The following is a 10,096-nucleotide window of genomic DNA, read 5'->3' as shown; positions in this document are numbered from 1 at the left end:
TGATTGGTCCCAACCAATCAGGATGAAGAAAAAACCATTCTGGCACAGCAGTAGGCTAGCCCCAAATTTAAAACAGAAACGTCTGTGAAAGTCTGACTCACAGACGAAGCAATACAGAAGCCTGATGGTGGCAGATGAGATTCTGTCGAAACGTTGCTACAACTTTAATAATGTTAATAACTTTTAATAATGTTAGAGTCTTCTGCTTTTTGTTTTAGGAAATTTGATAACATTTACATTGGCTGGGGTCACAAATACAGTCCAGAAAATTTCAACCCTACATTGCCACCTCCAGTGCAGCTCGAATATATTATTGGACCTGAAGTCACTGAAGGCCTTGATCCAACTGTGGAAGAAGAGATGACACTCAAGGTTGCCCAAGAGGAGGCACTGGAAGCAGAAGAAATGGAAGAAATGGAGGAAGAGGAAGACGAGGATGATTAAATTCTGTTATAGTTTTGTTAAGGATAAACTTTTTTACAAATGTATTCTAATACTGTATTCTGTAAAATACATTGATGGTTTGTAGTAACTTTGATGAGTAAATCAAAAATAAAACTCTGAAAGTTTTTTTTTTTTTTTTTTTTTTAAAGAAAGCAGTTTGAAATAGCAATAAATCTCAATTTTGAATGAAATTTGTTTCCAGCAGTTGTGATGTATCACCAAGATGAAAAAGAGTAATGTTTAATAGCTTATTAACTATTTTATTTCAACAAGGAAACAATTTATTAAATATGGTACTGGTGGCAATCTTAGATAACTCACAAACCTTGCTTAAAGCCAGATGCAGTAAGACAAAATGGCGATACTGTATGTTCATAAGCCAGTTTTTCACAAATATGAGATGTCAATACCATCCATGTTAATTCCAAAGAAAACATATTTTACACAAATACTTGCCATCCTTATTTTCCAACCTCGTCATCTTGAACATATACATCTTTGCCCTTCCTTCCTTTCTTTTTCTTTTCTTCCAAAGGCAATACATAATCAATCATAGCCATATTTAATTTTTGATTTCTTTACAAAGGTTACTTCAGATTAATAGAGTTGGAAGGGACCTTGTAAGTCAGGGTGTCAAACTCAAGGCCCAGGGGCAAATCCAGCCCATGGGGTGCTTAGATCTCGCCCAGGGGACTGCCCTGGAAAGAGTGAAGAACTGGCCCGCAGTGCCTCTGCCAGCAAACGGACCTCCCGAGCTCCATTTTCACTGGCCGAAGGTTGCAGGAGGCCATTGCAGCCCAAAATGGAGTTCAGGAGCCTGGTTTTGCTGCTGGCAGAGTGCTCGGGCCACCACAGGCGCCCCCAACACAAGCCATGTCAAGCTGGCACTACCCACTCCGGGCCTCCAAGATCAAACCCAACCCTGATGCAGCCCTCAATGAAATCAAGTTTAACACTCCTGTTGTAGGTCATCTAGTCCAACCCCGCTCCAGCAGGAGACCCTACACTATTTCTGATAGATGGTAGATGGCAGTCCAATCTTTTCTTGAAAGCTTCCAGTGATGAAGCTCCCACAACATCCGAAAGCAGCTTCTGTTCCATGGGTTGATTGCTCTCACTGGCAGAAAACTTCTCCTCATTTCCAGATTGACTCTCTCCTTGCTCCATTTCCATCTGTTGGAAGAAATATCAGTTCCAAGCGGGGGGAAAGACCCCGGAAACGTGGAGGTGGGGGCCCAACAGAGGGTATATAACGAAGGGTCTCTCGGCCCCTTGGCCCTTCTTTTCCTTCACCCAACATCCTGAAGCACCTGATGGTCCTTTTCACTTTGACGCTCCAAGCCATGGGGTCCTGTCCATCCTGAAAGCATCTTTCCAAGCAGCCTCCACGTTTCCAGTGTCTTTTTCCCCACTTGGAACTGAATCCCGAAGGATATTTCTTCCAACACATCCATCACCTGGACTACCACACTTTGTATTTCCCTCCCCCCCCCTCCCCCATCTCATTACAACCGCATTTCCATCTGACCCGTTTATGCTGATGCAACCGATTGGGGCCTTCGGGGTCTCTTTCATCCCGCAACCCCAGATTCACGCTTGGCCGTGGTCAGTGGGAGCACCGTGGTTTGATTTAGCGAACCACGATGCTTCCCCTACCATGGCTAGAGCCTGGTCCATGAACGCAGCCATTGTTTCCAATTTGGCAGCTGACCAAAGAAGCGGAGACACGACCGGGACCCCGGGCTCGTTTTGCAGGGTTTAAACCGAAGGCCTCCTTCAGCCAATCGGCGTCCGCTTTCGCGGTTCTTCGGCCTTCTAAGGCCCGCCTTTTTAACTCTATCCCCAACCGCCGGTTTTTTGTTTTTTAAAGGCAAATAATACGAAATATAGATAGATATACATATATCGCCACTCATTTTTCACGTTTCTCCTTCCTGGAAGAAAAGCGACCGGAATCCATACCGCATGGACTTCTCCTCTAATAATGATTAATTCCATCCCGTTTCTTCCTTTTACAGGAGGTTGGATCCATTCGCCCTTGGCGACCCACTCCCCTCTCTGGAATAATGGTTCAGTCCGCCTTGGGAGGAACTTGGGCTTGCCTCGCCAACCGACCAATCGGAAGCGCCCTGGGAGAAAATTTAAATACGGAGGCTCCGTTGGAAAAAGAAAAGACCTTTAGAAGCCAGGCGGCGGGAGGGAAGGGGGGCGTTACCGTTTGCGTGAGAGTGCGGCCGCTCATTGCGAGGTGGTTTTAGTTTTATTAGTATTATTATGGTTAGATAGGGGTTGCCTTTTTTTTTCTGATTTGCTCTTTCGGGGTCTTTCGGGGTCGCCAGTTTTGTAGCTCCGCTTTTCCTCCAATTCAATGTAGCATTTGTAGTACGGAGTTATGAAAATAAGTTAAATGGAGAGACAGAAGGAAGGAACTGACTTTATCTAATCTAATGTATATAAGGAGGGAATAAATCCTACACCCCCATCCTCCTTCCAGGGGTCAGTATAGTGAAATGTTTAATATTAAACTGTGATCTGAATGTCTGTAGGGATTCTCAGTCCTTCAGGTCTTGGTTGTCCCAAAGGTGCTTTTTCAGGAGGTGTTGAGGTTATTCCCCATTAGGAGAATGAGCGCATACAGGGAGACGTATTTGAGAGAAGTGTTGGAATAATACACAGTACACAGATACACTGTAGAGTAAATGTGGGTTTTACTTCCAGAAAGGTTTAAGCAAAGTCCAAAATAAGCAGTCCAAAGTCATTCACAAGTTGAATCAGTCAGTTTTCAATCCAGGGATAATCCAATAACAAATTCCAGTGTCAAAAACAGTTCAGTATCAGACTTACATTAAATCCAATAATATCAGTCAATTAGAAGAAATGGAGCAAGGGCAATACTTTCCAACAGAAGGAAACAGAGAGACTCACTCAGACACTCTTCTGAGACTAAGACTAAACAACCCAGGTTTCTGGCTCCATCTTATGGCTGTTTGAGAAACCACACCCAATTGCATGGTCTTGCATTCCCTTAAAGATATAGTACTAAAATGTTTATCCTGGTTTATATATTTCTAACCCAAATACCTGTTAGATGACTCATATTCCTAACAGGAGGCAACTGAACTTTCTGGTTTTTTCTTTTGAAGACGTCTCACTGCTATGATCTGAATGATTTGGATTCAGGTTTGACCTGTCTGTTCTATCTCGTTTTCCTGAAAAGGCTTCTCTGTCTGAAATGCACTCATTATGGAGAAAATCTATCTGGTTACTAAGAATCAGCATGGACTTGATGGTGCCTAATCAATCTGAAGTGCACCAGAAGAGTCCTAATTTCCATTATTTATTTTATTTATCGAATTTATATTGCTGTCTATTCGCCCATGGCGACTCGAGGCGGCTTACAGAATGTAAAACCATATTTAAAATAAAAAACAATAAAAACTAACAAAAAGAATCAAATAAATTAATAAAGTACAATAGAACAAAACCTGGGGGGGGGGAAATCACCCCCCAACTCCCACCCCCTGCCCCGACGACAACAGATCACATGAGCCATTTGATGGTCTCCATCCCACTCTGGGTTCCCCAGGCCCGCTGGCAGAACCAGGTCTTCAGTGCTTTCCGGAAGAGTATTAGAGTGGGGGCCATTCTAATCTCTAAGAATAATAAATAACAATAATCTTATTCCCATTTATAATTGGGTAAAACTCTACTCTTTCTCATGTTAGTTTACATACCAGCTGAGAGAGTGGTATGCATTTTTTGATTTCAGAAACTACAAACGTGTGTGGATGAGATCCACAAATTGTTAACACTCATCAAGGGGCATATTAATTTTTAAGGAAAAGGTTTCTCTTTATTCCTGAAATAATCTAATGACCTGAAAACCCGATTCATTCTTTCAGAGAAAATGAAGATCTTGTTGATGAAAAAGGACAGGTTTCATGGAAAAGTGAAGACTGCACTGTATCACAAATAGATGGAACCAACTCGTTTGTCTTTGGTAAGCTCTTGATAACTCCTGATATGTGTATTTGTGTGGTTTTCAGCATGAGTATATGTAAAGTAATAGGAGAATTTACGAATGGAATGTCTTGATTAATTAAAATGCCATACTAAATGTAGTAACTAACCTTCTTGATCTTTGTGCATTTTATATGTGTATAGCAGATGCATACTGGTGTTTTTTTAGGAGAAGCATTGACTATCATTCTTTGTTTTGGTAATCTGTAATCCAATCTGTTTTTCTGGTGGCTAAAGATAGCATATATGATGGGAAGATATCACTGTTCTTTCTATGCCCAGAACAGTGACTCTTGTAAATGTATGAATGAATAATAATTCTTTGACTTATTCAATTGCAGTGCTGCATGCATTGCTACATCTTCTGTAACTAATTGTTCATGTTACATTCAATATTACCTTTCATTTTTACCTCCAAGAAGTAACTGTTTTTGAATTTATTAGCTCTAAAAACCAGGAGACTATGAATTCTAGATTTGACTAGGGCACAAAAATTGTTTGGGTGTCATTGGCCTTGTCACTTTTTCATAGCCCAATCCATCTCACAGTGTTGTTGAGAAAAGATTAGTAGATAGATAGGATCAGTAGGTTTGCCTACTGATGACAAAAAGAAAGGCGAGACAAAAAGCTAATTTATCAAAAAGATGAGTAATTTTCTCTATTGATGCTTAAGCACAGAAGAGCCTGTCTTGGAATATGGTAGATTTTTACAGAGGCCATTATTTTGGTGATATATTTGTTATTTTTCTCTTTGCTGGGCAACCTAGTTGTCTCTTGAGTTTTGCCAATTAACATCATAACTTGCTATGATTGTTGTTCCATAGTTCTGTTTTCAGTAAATTTTTAAAATTACAAATGAGATTTTCCTGTTTAAGTTTTTATCTTTTTCGGATTTTCTGCTCTCTTATTTTTCAGCAGTTCCTTTTCTGGAAATTTTCGTATCTTAATTTTTGTTCTTCTGTCTTTGGTGAATTTTCTTACATCTTCATTTTTCCACAGAAAAATGAATATAGTGCATTTCCAGGTTATACTCAGAATAAAAACTTTATGTATAACCATTAAATAGGATACTATATGAAGGATAATACTTGTGATTCAGCATAAGCCAAATAACTATACAAATGCTAATACCTATCGTACAGCTCATTCCCAATTGTTGTTCATTATTGGCATGATACATCCTCAAGCAATTGGTTTGACTGTGCAAAGTTGCTTCAGCTTACAAAATACTGGCAGTCATTGATTTACCACAATTGAGCCCAAGGTTTGTTTTTAAGGAAGACAAGTGAGTTTTGCTCCATTTTACGACGTTCCTTGCCACAGTAAATCACTACGGTTGTTAAGTTAGTAACATAGTTAAGTGAATGTGGCTTCCCCATTGACTTTGCTCGTTAGAAGATCACAAAAAGTGATCACATGATCCCAGGACACTGCAACTGTCATAAATATGAGTCAGTTGTCAGGTGTCCCAAATTTTTGATCCTGTGGAGATGCTGCAAAGGTAAGTGTGAAAAATGGTCATAAGTTGAGTTTTTCAGTGTCATTGTAACTTCAAATAGTCACTAAATGAATGGTTGTAAATTGAGGAATACCTATACCTATACCTTCCTGGTGATTTTTCAGGGACTGGGCACGGTGTCTACAAATTAAACTTTTTGCTTTCTTTTGAAGATCGTGTGTTCCACTCTAACAACAGTACAAAGGAAGTCTACCAAGGTGTGACTGCTTCTATTATCAAGTCGGCAGTTCAAGGATATAATGGTACTTTGAATAATAACCTTCTGTGTATATTTGTGCATGTGGCTATTAATTTAAACTAGTCATTCTACTTCTTTTTAGGCACTATTGTTGCTTACGGTCAGACAGCTTCTGGCAAAACGTACACAACATTGGGTACCAAAGATGGGCCAGGTATCCTACCAATGGCAATTGACGATGTTTTTAGTACATTCTGTGGAGTAAGTGATTCTACTGAATGTTTCTATTTCAGCTAACCAATGCTTTTGCCGAAATGGATATGACTGATATTGAAAATGCAGCTGAGTTCCTAGCCTCTCGTGTCAGCATTTTTCAGGCTGTATGTCATGATTGCCATCCCAGAGGCTACAAGAAAATGAATGGAAGGTTATCAGAGAGTCCCGCTCCCTCTGGTTTTCCAGCTCCGTGTAAAAATATGCTGGGTTGAAAGCAACTTTCCAGAGCCCGTTGTAGAAGCAGTAAATGTTCTTTTAATTTAACACAGCTTATGTATCTTTTAAAGGCGTAATCAGGGAGGCTTCTGTGTAAAGTTCTGGTCAACTGACCCAATCTACAGTGTGCACAGAGGATTACTGTGGAAGAGAAAAGAGGCTGGGGTTATATCGAGGCTGCCAGAGCCAAAAGCAAATCAGAACACTTATTGGGAAGTGTGCTCTTCTGCTCACAAAAAGTTGGGGTCATAGTAGCAATAACAGACTTATATATCACTTCACGATGCTTTACAGCCCTCTCTAAGCTGTTTACAGAGTCAGCATGTTGCCCCCAACAATCTGGGTCCTCATTTTGCCCACCTCGGAAGGATGAAAGGCCGAGTCAACCTTGAGCCTTTTGAGATTTGAACTGCTGGCAGCTGGCAGTCAGTAGAAGTAGTCTGCAGTACTGCACTCTAACCACTGCGCCATCAAAGCTCATATATAATTAACATATTGGAAGGCTAGATAAAAAAAATTGGAGTTTGCTTTCAGTTGTAACTAGCCATACCTGGAAAATAATTTTGCATGAGTGCCCACAATACAGGTTGTCTTTCACTTACACAACCATAATTGGGACTGAAACTTCTAAGCAAGGCAGTTAAGTGAGCCTCCTATGATTTTGTGATTTTTTTTCTGCAGTTGGTAAACAAATATTTTGCTTGTCGGAAGTTGGCTGGGAAAGTCTCAGTGATCATGTGACCTCCAATTGCCAAACACTGACCATGGAGATGCTGCAATAGTTGTAAGTGGGAGGATGGCCATAAGTCTTTTTTTTTTAAGTTGCTGTAATTTTGAAAAGTCATAAGTCAGTGACTACCTGTATGCTTTTAAAATTCAAAATAACAGCTAAAAGCCTCTTTCACGAAGTTTTTTAGCTGCATAGAAAGAATAATGTTTTAAATTCACTATCTGGGGGAGCACATTCTTGGGACTGTCACAAGTTGAGTTAAAAACCTTTTTGACCACAAAATTCTTATGTTATAAATGTATACATTTGCCTTTCTTTAGCCATGAGTCCTCTAGTGTTAAACTGTCATCATCACTGACATCTAGATGACTTGATGTAATTAGAGGTGTAGCCTAACAAAGAATAAAGCATGGCTAGGAATGCAAATAGGAAAGCTTAGTGATTAATGGCATTAATCTGTGGAACAAGTTGTCTTCAGAAGTATTGACGAATGTAATATCTCATAATTTTTAGATTCCAGACAGGGAATTCCTGCTCCGTGTATCATACATGGAAATTCATAATGAAACTATACAAGACTTGCTATGGAGTAACATTAGGAAAAAGAAGTCCTTGGTAGTTCGTGAAGACATCAATGTAAGTACATGAGGCTGGACACCCTAGTGCTGCTCTCCAGCAAGACTATTGCAGGCACTGCCTCGCTAGTCTCAATTACTCTGGGTTGTTCCCGGACTGGCTAGGTTTTTCTGAAGGTTTTATTCATGGTTAAGTCAGAGTCAACCATTGAGCCCAGTTATGTATGCAAGTACAAGGCACAATATTCACAACTGATAAAGAATATTGATTGGTATAATAATCAACTGTTTCATTCTCTTCTGGAGAACAATCTATGTTGAAGATCTGAATGAAGAAGTAGTGGTTTCTCCAGAACAGGTTATGAGCTGGCTGAAGAAAGGAGAAAGTAAGATTTACTGCCTAAAGTTTAAATGAGCATTATATGCAAATCTCAGATTTCTAGATCTGTTAAAAGTCAGGCCTCTGTACCTGTAAATGAATACAATACTGTCTTCAATACACTTTTCTTTAGTGTCTCCTCCCTGCAGATAGATACTCTCCCATACATAACCTGTGTTTCTTGTCCACCTGAGCAACATGCTCATGTATGCTCACGTATACACTTATAGCACTTAGATTTATATATCACCCCATAGTGCTTTAGAGCCCTCTCTGAGTGGTTTACAACGTCAGCATATTGCCTCCCACAATCTGGGTCCTCATTTTACCAACCTCGGAAAGATGGAAGGCTGAGTGAACTTTGAGCCTGTCAGGATCGAATTCCAGAGTGTGGTCAGAGTTTGCCTGCAAAACTGCATTCTAACAACTGCACCATTAGGGCTCCTATATAACTTACTTTCTCCGTTCCTCAGGCACACATGCAAACATGTGCATGGAATGAAACCACTATGCTGAATTAGCCATTTGTGGTATAGTACATTTTAGCCCTTTCCTTGAAAATAAAAGATGAAGAACTTGCTATGTTGCTACCGTTGTAGTGGGAGTGTGATGATCTTCTGTTGTTTGGGGGGAAATAAAGGGCTGCTGTAAGAGTTTCCAGAAAAGAAGTGCAAAGTTGGTGGAGTTGGTTCTTTTATTTCTAACAAAATAACAAGAGTTGGAAGGGAAGTTGGAGGTTGTGTAGGAGTTCAGTGAATATGGGATGTGGGGAAAGGGAGTCAGGTGCATTTGTAGGCACCATCTGCTGAGGTCTATTTTATGGGAAACGAGAATAAGTCAGAAGAGAAAATCCAGTTTTAAGAACAATCTGTATCTAATGTTTCTTTTAAACAGAAAACAGGCATTACGGTGAGACAAAAAAGAATGAAAGAAGCAGCCCTTCTCATACGATTTTTCGAATGGTAAGTGATTGCTAACTTTTGTGTTCCTGCCTTCATTTAGTTCATGCCACAGCATTCAGCAGCATCTGCTATGCAGTTAAGCACATTATACAAAATATTGAATGGCACATATCTTCCAAGTAAATAAACCTGGGCTGAAAACCATATACATAGACTGAGGCACTTTAGTTCTTAGTGACTCCTGTAGGACGAATAAGGCCATAGGTCTGATGAAGAAAATCCTGACCTCAAAGCTTTGGAATTTATAATGATAAATATAATACTCCCTTGGTGATTTTGAGGAGCATGTTCTTTATTTTTATTTGGCCAAACCATAAATCCTGTTTCCAGACAAATGGCTGCTCAATTTTGCTTGAAAACTATATTGACAGAACACCCTTAATTCTAGGAAGCAGACTTGACTGATAGCTCTCAAGATCAGGAAGTTATTTTGAGTTTGGTTCTCTCTGTGTAAAGCTTTCATCCATTGGTTCTTGGCCTACCACTCTGAAGAATCAATCCACATTCCTGCTGATAGTATTTCTATCATATATCCCCTTAGCCACCTTCTTCACACTTTGAATTGGGCTTTATATTCTAACAATAGATAATAAATAAACTGATAAATAAAATAATCCCTGATGGGGAAGCATATACTAGCATGTTCGTGCAAGGGAAACCTTTACCTATACAAATAGCTTCATCCAGTTGTGTTGGGGAGGACTGAACTCTGGGACAACACAGTTTTTGTTTCAGGCTAGGCAAAGTTGGATACTATCCCTCAAGGTAGGGGAAATTAACCCTGTACACACATTGCA

At 39.9% G+C, this 10,096-nt stretch overlaps 1 long non-coding RNA gene across 1 annotated transcript; it reads left to right on the top strand.

Moving 5' to 3' along the window:
* The first annotated feature begins 2,648 nt into the window (after positions 1 to 2,648).
* On the top strand, positions 2,649 to 6,416 carry LOC148130085 (uncharacterized). Its single transcript, XR_015750196.1, has 4 exons — positions 2,649 to 2,692; positions 4,347 to 4,444; positions 6,136 to 6,225; positions 6,304 to 6,416. It is a non-coding gene; the product is annotated as an uncharacterized LOC148130085 (long non-coding RNA).
* Positions 6,417 to 10,096: the final 3,680 nt, after the last annotated feature.

The sequence above is a fragment of the Notechis scutatus genome, chromosome 6 (assembly GCF_049901735.1).
Source record: "Notechis scutatus isolate UNSWTSFEM ecotype Mainland chromosome 6, rNotScu1.2, whole genome shotgun sequence".
NCBI classification, from domain to species: Eukaryota; Metazoa; Chordata; class Lepidosauria; order Squamata; family Elapidae; genus Notechis; species Notechis scutatus.
The sequence above is the reverse complement of the archived record's forward strand: the minus strand, read 5'-3'. Positions and strand labels throughout refer to the sequence as shown.